The sequence below is a fragment of the Euprymna scolopes genome, chromosome 20, assembly GCF_053919585.1.
Source record: "Euprymna scolopes isolate OS-2025 chromosome 20, ASM5391958v1, whole genome shotgun sequence".
Lineage (NCBI taxonomy): Eukaryota > Metazoa > Mollusca > Cephalopoda > Sepiida > Sepiolidae > Euprymna > Euprymna scolopes.
In genome coordinates, this window is record NC_136501.1 from 107524908 (window position 1) to 107542348 (window position 17441).

The following is a 17441-nucleotide window of genomic DNA, read 5'->3' on the forward strand; positions in this document are numbered from 1 at the left end:
AAGAAAATATTTTATTTGCACGAACTTTTAAAGTGTTTTAGGTGTTTGACAAAGTCAAGTTAATTTCGGCAGTTCACTCACATGCATTTGAATTCTAAAATCTTAAATCAGAGGAAGATAAATTAGTTTTGCTAATGAATAACTGATTTTTATAGTTTATCGTAGATGTGTTGCATATTATGGAGTTTCATATTGGGGAGTTTCATATTGGTAAGTTTCATATTGGGGAGTTTCATATTGGGGAGCATATATCTAGTACATATAATACTGTGGCAACGATGAGGGAGACATGGGTGGAGAGAGATGGGTATTCATTATTGAAGATATGTGTGTTACTGTTCTTTTTTACTTATTATGATGGAGGGGGACACATTACATGGAAGGGGGTAAGACAAAGTTCTTATTTAGATGTTTAACACGCTAGATTCAATTGTTGAATGAGAACACGAAGACAATAGTTACAAAAAACGTCCTTTATTTCATTTGACCGGTCGAAATGATGATGAGGTCAGGAGTTCAAATTCGGGATCTACATTATTTAATATTCTTTCCTTCGCTTCCAAAGGACTCTGACGCTAACTCTCTCCCTCTGCCTTCCAGACTCAACTGTTCAGCCTCCTCTGCTCGACTGCCGACTGTTGACTCTTCTAATCTGTTAATGTTAGCTCCTATTATTGAGAATTCCCTTTTTGGTCTGACGTCAGATGTGTGGTTACAAATGTGATCAACTCACATGGCTAAGCACATGTTTGACCGAAACACACTTCTGCAACGAAAGAATTTTGAACTAACCTATTTTTCAACCTAACCTATTTTTTACCATATATTTTTAATTTGTGTTCTTCATTCTTTGTTACTTGACCTTTTTAAAAAATGAACAATTAATTCTTTTTACAATACAAACGATATCAAACTATTTCATAAGAAATTTAACAATAGCGAAATTCTAACATTCCCATTCTAAATGTGTTTCTGAACCTTGCTTACAAGGTTCGAGTCTCGGCTTATCCTTATCTCATTTTCCACTTATGTAATGTTTTTTATTATTTACAGGAAAAGTGGTCATCCTTTTTTTGTTTTTTTTACATGAGGGTCACCCCTTATAAAGACCCGAAGGCCACTCAGGGATAAGGGTAATTGCGTGTACAGTAATCAATGAGATAGTATTGTAGTAATCATAAGTATTTAGGGTTTTCATAGAGTCTCTTACTTAAGGGGGCGATTTGTCATGAGTTTGTTTATGTTGGACTTGAAGACCGCCAAGTTGTAGTCAGGTGGGAAACAGGCAAGCGGCAGAGAGTTCCACTGGCGTGCAGTTCTAAGAAAGAAGCTTTGCTCATGGAATTACGTTTGGATATATGTACAGATAAAGAGTGGGGAAAATTATTGACAGTAGTTTAAGCCAGACGGAAAGATTGGCGAGGGGGGACGAGGGATTTGTAGCTCAGACGAGCACCTGCCATGCAAATAACGATGAAATAAAGGCAGGCTCGCAACGTCTCTTCTGTGGGGAAGAGGTTGAAGGGAAGAGAAAAGGGTACCCCTACTAAACCACGAACTCGATTTTGTACTCTCTCAAGGAAGGATCGGCTGTTTTTAGCAGCTCCTGCCCAGATGTGGCAGCAGTATTCCATCCTTGGACGTACTTGGCTTACTTTTAACGGATGTACGCTAACTAATCTATAACTGGAAAAGAAAGATGTCACGACTTCCTATATAAAACGAAAGAATAATAGTAGAATGTTATTACAATGGACAAACATATACTACACTACTACCATTCCCTCCGAAGTAGTAGGTAACTCCAAAGAGCATAGTATTATACCGATCGAACGTATAGTAAGACATAAGCGTTTTAATCTAAGAACAATGGAACAAATAACACACTATCCTCGGCCTATCGAATTGTTTGTAGAAAGATTGAACAATAGCTTTATGTATTCGTACAGCTTTTAAACCAGACAAAACTGAGCTTTCTTTCGGCCTAGGTGTTATATCTCTGTAACCCTCTCTTCTGCAAACTTTAACCTTATAATGCTGCAAAGTTTGCTGATTTACTTTAACGTCTAAAATCAAGATTCTATTATTTCACCAGAAACGCTAATATCCTAACTTGACCTCAGTTAATAACAGTGATTATCATATGCCATAAAATTAATCGACAAACTCGTTGAAATTATGGTTGCATCATTCCACCGCTCAAAAACGTACCTCATTCCCGATGCAATCTTCTACTTATAAATAACCAACTACTAGGATAGATAGTTGCACTATTGGTTAAGGAACTGCTTTAAGAACCATATTCTGCATTGTTAAAGTTCTAAACTGGATTCAAACCTTCTCAAACGATGCCCATTTTTTCGCTTTTCTAACACACTTTCTCAAAACTCGATTTTCATTGAAAATGCTCGTCTACGCTGCAAAACTATAATAATATATACGAAATCCGGTAAAACGTAAATATCATATTTAAGCGTATTTTCCGCGAAATTCGGGCGCCCCCTCCAGCTAGTATATCAAAAGAAACAATGCCCGTGCATGTAATGTTTGCAAAAAGAGCTTTTCTCATCGAAATATGTATATTACTACTACTACTGTTACTCTTTCAAATACTAGTGTATTCATGATTTCAGCTGACATCTTCAAAAATTATAATGTCTTTATATATTGGCTGCCCGAGGAAACCACGCGTAATGGGGAGACCAACTCCCCTTGAGTCGTCCGTTGTCTACAATGTTCATCTGACGACTGACTAGAATCTCCGCAAATCTACATCTAATTACGTGTCACAGACCAACAGTTGATGGAACCTCAATCTAGTTGTTTATGCAAATCAAAAATCATGTTTACATCTATTTTCTATTTTCACATTCCTTTTGCGATTTATTATATTATATATCAATCATTTTTTCCAATCTAATTCTTTATTTTCTCATCATAATAATCGATCCAGGGGCCCGCTGTTGCTGGAAGCTATAATAATACTAGTAATAATAATGTTTTGGCCCTCGGCCTTGCTTCCCCAGTTAACACAGATACTATGCTATGATCACAGCGAAAGGGTTATAACATTACACCACTGCAATTTATATCCTACCATTAGTACTACTCTTAAAAATAATAAAAATGTCAACAGCTTCCTTTTCCATAGCATAAAAATTATTACATTAATCTTTCCTAATACCACATGAAGTACCGTAAAGTTCCAATAAAATTAGTATGATCAAGGAGACTGAGGAATAAATTTATCCCTACCGAAATAGTTTGGTAAGCACTGTGGATTTTGGGTTATTGTTTTATTGATAGAAATCAATAAGTGACGAATAGAAAGAGGATGTTTTCCATCTATAAATATAGGTTTTCACTGAGATGTCAATAGAACATCACTAATGAAATTAGGACGTAAATTTTTGCGATAAAACTCATTTCTATTTAACCATTATTCCAAAAATCATGAGGAAAAAATAGAAAATAGTTTCAGTCTCATTATATTAAAATTACACACTTTGAATTTTTTGTGTATAATTCGGGTTGTAGTAAAAAACAAAGGAAAGAAAGAAAGAAATATACAGGTCGGCATTTTTTTTAACGAAATATGTAAATACCTTTACTCTTCTGTCTCGACACAACGTAAAAATCCTCTTTCTGTCACATGTTCATCTAGTATGGCCCGCGTCCTTCTGTCTTCTGACCGCATGCTGGCTACAGCCGACACATTCTTTCTTCAACCCTACACGCCTATTTTCTTCTACATGAACTTTGTTTCTCCCGACCACGGGTTTAACTATTTTCTCTTTCATCCCATGCACACTTCCTAATTTGCTTTTCTCGATGATACCACTGTGGGTAATATCTTCGCATACAAATCATTCCTTGCTGCTGATAACATATGCACTATGTGTTATCATTATATAAAACTTACACAATTTCTGTTAACTCCTATTTTTGATTTTTGTATAATCAGTAGAATCAATATTCCAAAATTAACTATTGAATTTTAATTCAGGAACATGAAACCATGGTCTCAAAGTCTACCAGAAATATAGATTAGAATCTTTTTATATACACTCTGTGAACGAAAATAGTCCAGCTGGTTTACACAGAAAAAAAAAACCTTTTTAATTTAAAATAACAGCTATTACAAATACTGCCTACCGATATGTACTATCAAATTTGATGTGTCGGAATCGAGCATATTTTGGAGCAAATAGTTTGTTGGCCGCAAACGGATTTAATTAGCCAACACGCACACTATAAAAGCAATCATAAAGTGTTCAAACATGAAATCTGCAAGTTCAACTTTCGATCTTTGATATCACCCCGGCACCACCTGCTGTCTGACCTTAAAGCTCTCACCTCGCATTGAAAATAGGTTTCGCCACCGCATCACTGATATCCCTCTCTTAAAATGTGTTCATGCAGAGGTGTTCAATCTTGATAACCTTGTTGGTGAGTTATTGATTAAGTAGAATTTATAAATTCCGGAACCGCCATGTCGGGTCGGCGCTGAAGATTGAATATGCGATGGTTTTCAGAGAATATTCCATTCGAATGGTGATCAAAACGATGCCAGATTAGAAATGAAATACCGTTGTCATTTCGGAAGAATTCTACGTAAATGAGCCATTAATCAATTAGTCATTCTAGAAACCTATGACTAGCACTCCATATAAACATTCAGAAAAATCAATTATGTATTTCTTTATACTTTATTAAATAATGTAGATATATGCGTTTTCGTTTTAATTTGTGTCTCTATCTGTACTTATAAATCTGTGTATGTCCTTATTTATCTCTGTGTCTGTCTCTCTCCCTCTGTGTCTATCTATCTATCTATTTATCTCTCTCTCTCTCTCTCTATATATATATATATATGTATATATACAACTATCTGCATGTATACACAATATATAAATATATACATCTCTCTCTCTCTATATATATATGTGTATATATATATACGCACATATATATATATGTGCGTATATATATATAAGTATATATATATATATGCATATATATATATATATATATATATATTGTGTATACATGCATATATTTTCATATATATATATATATATATATATATATATAGATGTGTGTGTGGGGTGTATATATATATATATATATATATATATATATATAATTTGGAACGATAAAATTCACATCCTATGAAATATGACATGGTTCTATTTTCGTTTGATGGACACCGATTTAATGTTTTCTTCTTTTTTTTAGATCATGTACTAGTTGCCCAGTTGTATACAAATTCCAAGGGCGATAAGTGCTTATATCATATCTGAAAGTGACAGAGTATTCACCGAACGAGATCGGAGCTGTGCTGCTGTGCAAGTCATGCTCTCTATCGATCAGCGTTGTGAATACATGACCATTGTAAGCAGCTTCAAAACGCAAATTCGGGCGATTAAACGAAGTTTCCGGGCACGGCTATAGTTTAGCTGTGGTTTCTAGTAAGTACCACATCATGCGACCTCACATCTTAATATCAGCTTGAAAGTAAACACCAAAATGTATATGGATGTAGTAAATAGTATGGTGGCCCCTTGGTGCAATCAGATGGCTGTTGGTAGACCCTGAGTGGGTCAGCAAGACTCGGCGCTGGCTCACAAGTCCAAAGACACATAGGTTTAGTTTCAGAAGGAGTGTTCCAAGATTGTAATCTTCTCTCAATGCACCCCTTCCGCTGACCTTAATCAGTAGGATAACTTCCTTTTATCATACGTCAATAATCTCACCAACATAACCTCTCACAACACCACATACAGTGTAAACGCTGTCATTCGCTGCGTATTTGCCAACGTCTCATCAGCGTTTTTTTTTTTTCAAAAGTCATGCTCCCAGATCCGGACCTATATCGAAGCTGTGCTTGAGACTAAAGACAGCTTCATTGAATGGATATCATCTCTACTACATAATCAACATACCTGAACTTATTATTTTCAGTTTAAAAGCTGTAGTGGTCTTATCTTTATGGCGGTAAATGCATCTTTCCACCCGGTATGCACCCCCCCACAAACACACACACACACATATATATATATATATATATATATATATATACATATATGTAAACATTGCGTGTCACAAATGAGCGAATACGAAACTAAACATTAACAGTAACGTTATTGCTAGGTTGTTATTGGCCATCTTATAAATATAGTAATAAAATTAAAAAAACTCTTCATGAAAAAATTTATTATGTGAAATAAAGAAATATAGAAATCTAATTCAGGAATTCAATGAATGAGATATATAAAAAAAAAATTAAATGGCTACCGGTTTTTTGTGGAAACTTCTTATGACTTGGTTTTTAAATAAGGATACGAAAATTAGGTGATATATTAATATTTGAATGGGCTTTTTTCACGGTGGATGCCTCCAGGGTAAATGTTTTTTTCACATGCTTCTTTTCCGTTAGGGGAATTTTCTTTAAACACTGTTCTATTGTCAAGGATGTTTTTATTCAAGAAGTCTGAAGAAATGCCGGTTGTGAAAATTTTCAAACGCTATAATGTTTGTAAATTCTCGACCTGGTATGGAAACAATTGTAACTTAAAATTAAATACAATTTCTGTTGCTATCAACACCTTTTTTGAAGTCTTGGTTTTGTTATACAGTATATATATATATATATATATATATATATATATATATGTATATATATATGTATATGTATGTATATATATATATATATATATATATATATATATATATATATATATATGAAGTGCAGTTGGATTGACGGTTATGAGTGGGGAGGGATTATCTAGGTAAACAAATTTGGGACTTTAACCTATAGTGGGGTCCAGGAAAGTTAAGCTAATAAAAAATAGGGGTATGGTAAATATCTGGAGATTTCCAGATAAGCTAATGTTAAATATTTAATGCGTTTTTTTTTTTTTTTTTGCTGGTACACAAGAGTAAGGAGACTTGAAAAATCGTGTATCATGCAATGGAGAGTTTAAGGAAAATAAGGTCGTGAGAAGGAATTGTAAATGTATGAGGAATAACGGAATAATATTGCTAGGGAGAGAAAACACAATGCGTTACAGGGGAAAAATGTTCGTATACGCAAACACAGTAAAGAAATAAGTGGGCTCATACCTAACAAAATCGTTATGAATATATAGTCAGAGAAATAAAATAAATTGTAGAAACTAGTGTGTAAACTAAATACAATCAAACATTATAGATACGTATAACAGTTAAAATTAAAAAGGTAAAGAAAAAATGATGGAATAATATAACGAAAACTTAAGAGAAAATGAAATGAAATAAATAAAGTAAAATAAAGTAAAATAAAAACTAAAATGTACAATAAATTAAGAATAAAGAATGAAAATAAATAATAGGGATGGACTAAAAAAAATAAAATTAAGAAAAATTAAAGCAACAATATAAAATCAGCAATCGTCGGTTGAGTTGACGCTATAGATTTAAATGGTGAATACTTTGTGAATTCTTTAAATAGTCAAATCCTGACTGTTTCCGCCACATTGCCTGAAGATTTGAATACCCTAATATTAAGTTATCTGGCTTGGATTGTAATTCAATTGGTTTGACCTATTTTTTCAATCACTGCGCATCTCCTCGGTTTATAGGAGTTACTTACCTCTACGAAAGACGAATATATTCTCTGACATTGTAGATTTTATTTTCTCCCGAGCACACACACACATCCAACCACAAACACACACGCAAACACACACCAAGACACACCCACAAACACACACCAACACACACACACACAATAACACACCCACACAAACACACACCAACACATACACACATACACACAAACATACACACAAAAAACACACAAACACACACAAACACATACACGCACATACACACAAACACGCAAACACACACACGCAAAACACACACACAAACACACAAAAAACACATAAACACACACACGCTCACAAACACTCACACACAAACACACACACAAACTCACACACACACAAACGCACACACAAACACACACAGACCCACACACACACCACACACAATCACGCACACACACACAAACACACACAATAAATGCAAACAACTTTTGTTACAATACTAACAGCCGCGAGTGACGGGGCTAGCAAAAAAAATAGCCGCGTAGGCATGCTAGCACCTGAAACTCAACAGAAGGATAATTTGTAAACCGGTTTGCTAATTGTACCACGACGATTTATTGGGTTATGACACTAAAAAATAACGTTTGTATATATATTAACCTGTGCTTGATTTACGAGTAGTTTCCGAACAAACTGGAATTTCCTTTATTAACTTGTTTATTTATTTATTATTTATTTCATTTTTGTAAAGGCACTTATTTCACTGGTTTTGTTTTCGGAAATAAAAGGAGGTTTCGATATTTTTGTTAAGGGTGTGTGCGTTTTTTCTCTAATAATGGCTTAAGTTTCAAGTCCCGGAACAATCAAAGATTCTGTATCAAGAATAATAAAAACAAACAAATAAAACCACTTCAGTTTATTTATAAGTGTGATTTTTTGTTTAAATATTAAAAAAAATAGCGAAACATTATTTTGTCTACAAGGAATTATTTTTTCACGCTAGAAACTTATTGGGATTACCACATTATTGTAATTGGTTAACAATATTTTTCATGTTTCGAAGTTTACAAGGGAAATAACTCTAGACATGTTTCGAAAAACTCATGTTGGAAATAATAATTCCAAAGAAATTAAATTAAATATATCATGTCAGTATATTTTTCATTTAAATTTGATAAATTACAATCTTTAAAAAGAACATTTAAACAATTCCTTCCTAAGAAACAGTAACTAACGTGCAACTATTTAGTAAAATCGATCCTACGCATATGAGATAAGGTATTATTTGTATATTTTGCAAGAATCATAGTATATAAAAAAATAAATTAAATAGGAAAGTTATTAAAATGAAATACAGAAATAAATGAAATTGTAAAATAAAGGATTTTTTTGGTTTTAAAAAACAACCACACATACAACAGGAATACGAATTTATATATATATATATATATATATATATATATATATATATATATATATATATATATATATATATATATATATATATATATATATATATATATATAGGGGCAAACAGTTAATGAAACATGTCAAAAAACACTTTAAATAAGAGTTAAAAACATATTTAATCTGACTAACTTGTTGTTTCATCAAATACTTTTATTTTCAAAATCCGATCCCGCATTTTGCTAATTCCTACACTCTGATGAGAAGGAAAACATTTCTTCGAAACTCCGCCGATTAAAGACTGTCCACTTATCAATTGCTTCCTTTTTCAGATTAAATATGTTCTTAACTCTTTTTCAGAGCGTTTTTAAGATGTTTTATTAACTGTTTGCTCCTATTATAAGCTCTATCTCCTATTTGGTCCTATCGACCTGGTTATCTGGTTGAGATTACTTTATAAATATTAATTCTTTCATATTTATAATATACTTTAATTTTACCATCTTGGATCGTTTTGGTAAATTTAATTGTAATTTTATATATATATATATATATATATATATATATATATATATATATACGAAGTAAGATGTATTCGAGAGAAAGAAGAATCATGAATAAAAATAAAGTTATAAAGAGTTCTTAATAAAAAAAAGCAATATAAAATATTGTTATTTATATAGACATATAGTACAGAACATGCTAATATTTCGGACAATTGCTTGCTATTAAGTCGAATTTAAAAGTTGTGCATTTTTTTAGTGCTACCGCTAATCTGATAAAATTAACCATAATAGAAAGCAATGTTCATCTATTATATGTTCAACCAATATTCAAAACCCAAAATCGGTGATGAAGCAGATACCGAAATCTACGAGTAAAAGAATTAGTGACAACTAACAAAGAAATCGTCATGGATACTTTAATATAAAGCTCTTAAAGATAGAGATTATAAATCAGCAGCTTATCTTTTCCAGATGTGGTAACAGTGCTCTATCTTTCGAAGTACCTGGCTTTTATATAGTTAAAGAATTGCATCAGGGGCAAGATAGCTACTGTAGGATCCTACTATTTTCCAGCGATATTGACAACAGATTTAATTTTACTTGCTGGTGTTTTAACCAGCAAGTAGCCAAACTTGTCTGAATAAAAAGTGTTTACCGTAGCGATTTTAAGATTTACCTATTTTTCGTGAATGGAATTAATAAATACTATCATGGCACAAAATCAAATAACTGTTCTGTTTATTTTTTTGATTTAATTAGTCCAATTTCATAACTTTTGATAATTGTTTTATCCACAAGTATAGTTTATTCTTTCTTCACAGTTTTAAATAAATTACTTTTTTTTTTTCAATTTAATAATGATATTTTCTTTAATTATTATATTCATAGCTTTTCATTCAAGCATGAACTATTCAGCTTATTTTAACATAGGCATGTCATGTGGCGCTTAGTTTATTTTTCCAAATGATCTAATTATTTGTATATTTTAAAGTTCCAAGTGAATTCAACTGTTATATTTCTCTCTGATAGCCGAATCGTCGATTATATTTGTAGTATATTTAATTTCTAAAACAAACAATATTGAACGTATTTCTCACAATTTTGTGATATTATTAAAGATGTAAACTCGACAGAGTTTAATGTGATGTATTTATTTTTTGCTGCAAATTATAACGTATATTCTTATTCTTATGTATTTCAGTATTTATATAGAACTAGATTTGGGAATTCAATCAGAATACAATTCTGCCACCAAATACACCGAAAGAGCCTAAACAAATACACTAACAACTTTCCATGTAGAAAAAAAAGCATAGTATAATACGCCAATAAACAGCGTACCAAGTTCTTTTTATTTTTGTTGTTGGTGAATTAATCCAGCTTTATATAGAAAAGGGCGGTTCTATAGGCTAGCAAAAATATACCAGAATCCTGAGGTGTAAAAGAACACAGATATATTAATTGTATGGCATCCAGGATTTGTTGTCTTCTATCCCTTTTCCTCTCTTGTCTCATTAATATAATTCGGGAGGAGATGTATTCGTTTCCTGAATTGATTTTTTTTTTTGATATCGCTTATTTCATAAAAGAATGGAAAATGACAATTTATGAGAGCATTTTCTTGGTTTTGGTTTAATTCATGAGGCACCCATTAATCGAGATGTGACCCAAGAAACCACTTAGATATATTCAGACCTTATGGACAGCCTATATATGCAACCGCTCTAAAGAAGATTTGTCATGTAGGTCACAAATTTAGTTTACCTGTTGTCATGAAAAAAACTGTAATCTACAAATCGTAAGGGAAACTGTAAATTCATCTGAAGAAACATATGAATTTGCATACAACTAGTATTAAGGGCTGTATCCATGTTATAAAACACTTTAAAGAAACCTGTAGTCAGTCGTCTTTGTCTGTACGAATTATCGGAAAATCTTAAAGTAATTGATATAATAGTTCAGGAACTGTAGACAATGATATGCTAAAGATGTGACAGGATAGGGAAGACACCATAATTTAAAAAATGCGAGTAATTTATCAGATAGTATAAATATAAAAGTTAAAAAAATAGTCTTCAAGACCTAGTACTTATGGACACACACAAATTTAAAATCCCTCATATCAATGTTTCTCTTGGCATCATGTTAGCTAAGTACACGTAAAAAACTAATATTTTACTGCATATAATATGTTTTATAATTTTATCTCATGATATTTTGTACATTATTTTAAGGCCTATACATTTCAAGTCTACTCTTACAATATATGATTTGAAAAATCTCTAGTTATCCTGAGTTTTTATCACAATATTGACGAGGTTTTTAATATATAACTTTAATCGACAAAAAATTGCTTCTAGCGTACACTTCATACGAGGAATATACCAATTAAAAATGAGGACGAATATAACTGGCACTTTCCATACTAAATGATTATCACCAAGAATCCCTTACAATAATGTAAATCTACCTTCAATATGGATTTCTTCAACAAGACTAGACACTGATCACAGTACACCGTCTATAAAAAGATTACCACGATATCCGGTCATTATAAATATGTATCCTTCCATTGTATCTCCACTTATTTCATCTATTTTCTTTATAAAAAAATGTAATTAATTTTTAAATATATATTTGGAATGTGATAAAGAGCAATATTACTTCGAATTAGATCTAATATTTGCTATGATCTTCCTCAGACGGGATGAACTTACATGAGAAATGACGAATTAAAGAAAAAATCTGAAGTTTGTTCCCTATTCAAACTGTAAATTTCTGTTTTGAAAGATTAGGTGTTTTTCTGTATTAAAGTAAGTTAAACAATACACTATACGTGTATATATATATATATATATATATATATATATATAATAGTTGTATAAATTAGTTTCTTATATGTAAAATCAATGATACTCGTGTGATTGTTAAAGAGTGCTCAATGCAAAGCGTCAATATAATCTGCATATTACATAAACTATATTTCAATATCGATCATTTTTTGTCAGGTGAAATTGAATCTTTGAATTGGAATGGCACCGTAATATGAATGTACATATGTAATGAATAATGTTTGTATACCAATACCAATTCATCTGTATACCAATGTATGTGCAATGTATGTGCATCTTTATACCAATGTATGTGCATCTGTATAAATATACAGGGAGATATACTAGGAATAACATTTAGAAATTACTCGTGCACCATTCACTATGATTATGTAAATATTATAGTTATGTAGTTTGAAAACGGCTCAAGCAAACCTGCCATGGTGATATTGGACACAAAGCAATCTAGACTGTGTAAGACAGAACTGAGAGTAAATAATACGACCTCCCAAGTGGTATATATATATATATCATAATAAAAAAATAAAATCTTAGAAATACAGTATAACTCCTATAATTTGAACATTCGCTTTGTTCAAATTAGAGGATGCTGTTCAAGTTTCGTGATAAAAAATGCGCTGCAGTTAATTTTAATTTTCTAAGAATTAAAAATAGTAAATGAAATTCATTGCTGTATGATACTTCAAGAATATATGAAGTTAAGTTTACGATATATTGCAAGTAAGAATTGTTAAATATTATTACCAGGAACAACAACATTGAAAAAAATTAAATCTACCCTTACTTGTTAGGTAATTATTACCTAAGTTATTAACTACATAAATCATAGATTTAAATAAAATACAGTTTTTAAAAAAAATATACATTGAATGAGTTTTATTGCAGTTTCTATTTTCATCGATTGAGCTCTCGGCCGTTGCCATTGTATTCCGTAAGCGATCACGAAAATATACAATTCCTTGTTTCTATATCTTTTTATGATTATATCTCTTCGGAGTGACATTGCTTGCAAAACATAGTTGTCACTAAAGTAAGGACTTTTGTCTAGAACTGTTAAAACCCTCCCCATAGATTTTTCTGCATCACCCCATGATGTTGCTTCATCAGAGTGTTCTTGGTTATTTCCATTAGGGTCAAGAGAATCGGAGCTGTCGCTAGTTTTATCACCATTACTGCATTCAGGATATGGGTACGTACTGTTCTCATCTTGTTGCGCCCACATTTCAACATCATTTGCATTAATTGATTTAAGAACAGCGTGGTTGGTTGGTAACCATTTGGTTCAAGAATTTTTTCTAGACCAGATGTATTCTCTGATTTTAGAGTTGCAAGCAATTTTGATGGATTGTTTTACACTATTTTAAATATAGCTATCTGAAAAACAAATTAACCGTTAATGTAAATTAATTATCACTAGTTAATCTACATTAATTACATAGTACCGATGTTAACATTTCTGCGCAATATCTGACTAAACAATATAAACAGTTTTACTACAACTCCGCATCAAATATTCTAATGGAATTACAATGACGAGACGGTTCGAGTGTAGAGTAAATCCAGGTTTAGAAGAAGTCCAAATGAGGGGAAGTCAAAATGAGAGGAACTCCAACTTTAGAGGAAGTTCAAATTAAAGGAGTTTTACTGTATTTCTATAATTCCGGAAATTATATGAACAACTGGACGATATATCTCAAAAACAATGTGACATATATATCTGGTGAAACACAGGCAGAGACAGATTGCAACAATTGCATTTTAAGATATTGTTAGAATATTAAAAAGATCTACCGGTTGTAAACTATGATATAGCTGGTGAAATTTCTGCGCCCGGTAAGCTGCTGCATTCCCAGCTCAAAAATCTTTTATATATATGGAAAAAAATGCTAACTAATCACTTCGTAATTTTCTTTATGAATTTGATTTTGAGTCTCATTGTAACGTTGTCTGCGAGCCAACAGGTTGTATGTATTTTTTTTACATAGGCATCACCATTATCAAGGTCCAGAGGTTACTCGAGGATTAAGGTTAAAGAGTGCGCAATAGAAACTGGGCAATATAGTAATCTTTAATTATGGAACTAACTTCAACCCGCCTTCCATTGTAACAACTATATTTATCTCCTCATTGTTACGACCGTGACGTCACCCACATAAGCTCGAACGTTATTCACGCCTCACATGTGATCTTTGACATTATTCCCGCTCCTGCCGGGAAGTCGAACGTGATTTACGTCTCTCAGGTTATCGGCCTGTTTTAATAGTCTTTTCATTCCCTACCGATGACGTCATTTTGCATACATTGGCGTATGCGCTCTCGCACAGTTACATTATTTGCCATTCTTCTACGCGGTGAGGAATAACAACTGTCATAGGATTATTGGTTTATATTTTTGCGAAGACGGATGCAATATTTAAATAAAAATTACTATGTTTTCTAGTAAAGTATTACTTCTAATTATATACTACTTTCATGACTTAACGTTTTTCGCTGCACGACGCCATCTTTCACAAAACCAGAGCAATCTTACTATTTGTTTTTGCATGTATCACTTACAAAATAAACACAACTAATCTGAAAATAGATGGATATACTTTTGTACCGCTTTGCAGTTTTTGTAAACTTATTCATCAAGTAGAAGAAAGCTTATATGGTTTATATCTCTGATGAATTAGGCTGTGAAAACACATATTCTTTTCATTGTTTTGTACTCTCGAGTGTTTATCTGTTGATATCGTATAGGTTTTTATATCGAGTGATGTGGTTCTTTGTTGATTAACTGTGGCTATCTGTGACGGATATATACTTGAAAGTCAAAACAATAAAAAATGATATTCTGTTGTCACAGATTTTGAGATAAGGTTTCATCGCATTGTCACTTATTTGCGTATCGTGGTTCATATTTGCCAGAACATTCAAAATTAATTAAACTTATGACTATAGGTAAAACCATATAACTTTATTTCGAGTGTCGGGATAGAAGTTGTGTTTATATGTTTTTTAAGGCTTCGTTTTCTTTATCATCAATATCAGAAATAAAGTTTAAATATACATTTCAAGTAAAAGACGACTTTAATCATTTAGGTTAAAATTACTCTAGACGTGTATATGTATCCAGTAATCTTTTATAGAAAGGACAATCGTCTGTTTCTCTCTCTGTTTCATTTTCACATCGTTGTGTTTTCCTGAGGATGGGGCATTCTTTCGGATGCCTATACGTTCTCCCATTAGTTTAGTTACTCAAACTGATAAATCTTCTTTTTTTTAAGATTCTAACCGTCCATTTAAGTATTATTGTTTACATTTCTTTTGCACTTGGTTCACCGGGTATATTCGCAAGATAATTGCTGAACTTCTTTTTCATTAGCTCGCTTGCTCATTGACTGACGTGTATGATTGATGCATTCTTAAGATTCCAGTTCCTTTCATGCCGTACAGAAGTCCTTGGCATTTTGCTATATTTTCCCTTTCTGTTAAGGCCAGCATCATTAGGGACGCTTACTTTGACTAGGGTTGTTACTTTCTGCCTCTTGTCCAATATAACTATGTCAGGCTTAATAGACGCATTTTCTATGCATGTAGCTGTAGGAATTTTTTGTCATGGCGGATAGTGGATGAATTATTTCCAACTGTTCTTTCTGGTAAATGTTCCCAAGATTTGCTACTACATTAAATATTCAGATTTTTACGGATTTTCTAGTGGAATTGCTACAAAATTAAGAGTAACCCTGTTTTTAAATTTGTTTGGTAATTCAAAAAAATAATATAAGAAAGTTTTTTTTTTTAATGGAGGATGATATAAATGCAAACCATATATTTCTCCATCTGTAACTCTGTAATTAAAAATTAAACGTTGTATATTTTAACTTGCATCTTCTCTATCAGATATAAAACTAGAAAATAAGATGATGGACGTTGGATAATAATTCTATTAGTTTAGTTGTTATGTCACTGGTTGCTATTTTTAAATTCTAAATTGCTGTATAATAAATTTGGTTGCTTTTCCGTAAATTTAGTAATCTCGTTATTTTAAGCCATTTAGCATATTATTCGCATTCATCGAGTTACTGTTCTCATATGGAGTGCCATTTTCACAACATTTCGGTCAATGTCATTTCCGACCTTCTTTATGGGTATCGTCAGATTCTGGACTCTTTCTGTCGACTTTCGGAATTCAGATTGATTTTCGAACGGATCCCTTTTTTTCTTCACGGCAATAGCATGTTTTTGTTTCGTCAGATAAAACACGATTATGGTCCTAAGGTCTTGTAGCGCAGTTGTGGTATAATATCTTCACGAAACTGAGTTGGCGGATGGTTTCGTGATTACCACATATTTTCCTGGATTTTCTCTGTTTCCTTCCCCGTCCTCGTTGCTTTAAGATCTGTAGAAAGAACAGATGAGTATGGTCCAGTCGATGAAGGTTGAATTTGTTGCTGGAGGGAAGAAAATTTCCAAGCAATCAAAAGAAAATATCAGAAAGCGCTTGTTATAACCAATAACAACGTTTATTAAAACAATCTTCAACAAACACCACGAAATTGTGATTGACTGGCGGAAAAGTTTTTTATAGAAACTCCTGACTGCAATTAAGCAGCGTTAATGATGAAGAATACCAACGGATTTAGTTCTTAAATGGCGAGAAAAAAAAAGAACAGACTCAATTTTTCGCTTTGGGTACCCTCTATTTATTGGCCGGAATACTTGAACAATCAGTATAGATTGCCGACTTATGGGCATCGCCGTAATCATCACTATGGTAAGCCTCTGATTGGTTTTAGATAATCGGCCAATTAGTTGCAGTCATTTGGGAGGGGCTATACGGAAAAGTCTGTGATAAGTTGATGAATGACGTATAGCCGCGCAGTCCTTGGGCCAAACTTGGACTCAATTCCAAATTAGGCCGACCCAAAATGTTTGCCAACTTAGAAAGTTTGTTTATATTTTGAAAATTATTATTTTTCAGCAAGTGCCAACAACTGCACTTTGTTTTAGTTTTATAGGGCATTGCTCGAGTCACAATTGATGTGCACTTAAAATGTTGGATTACAAAACGAATTCATTTTACTTATATAATTTGTTTA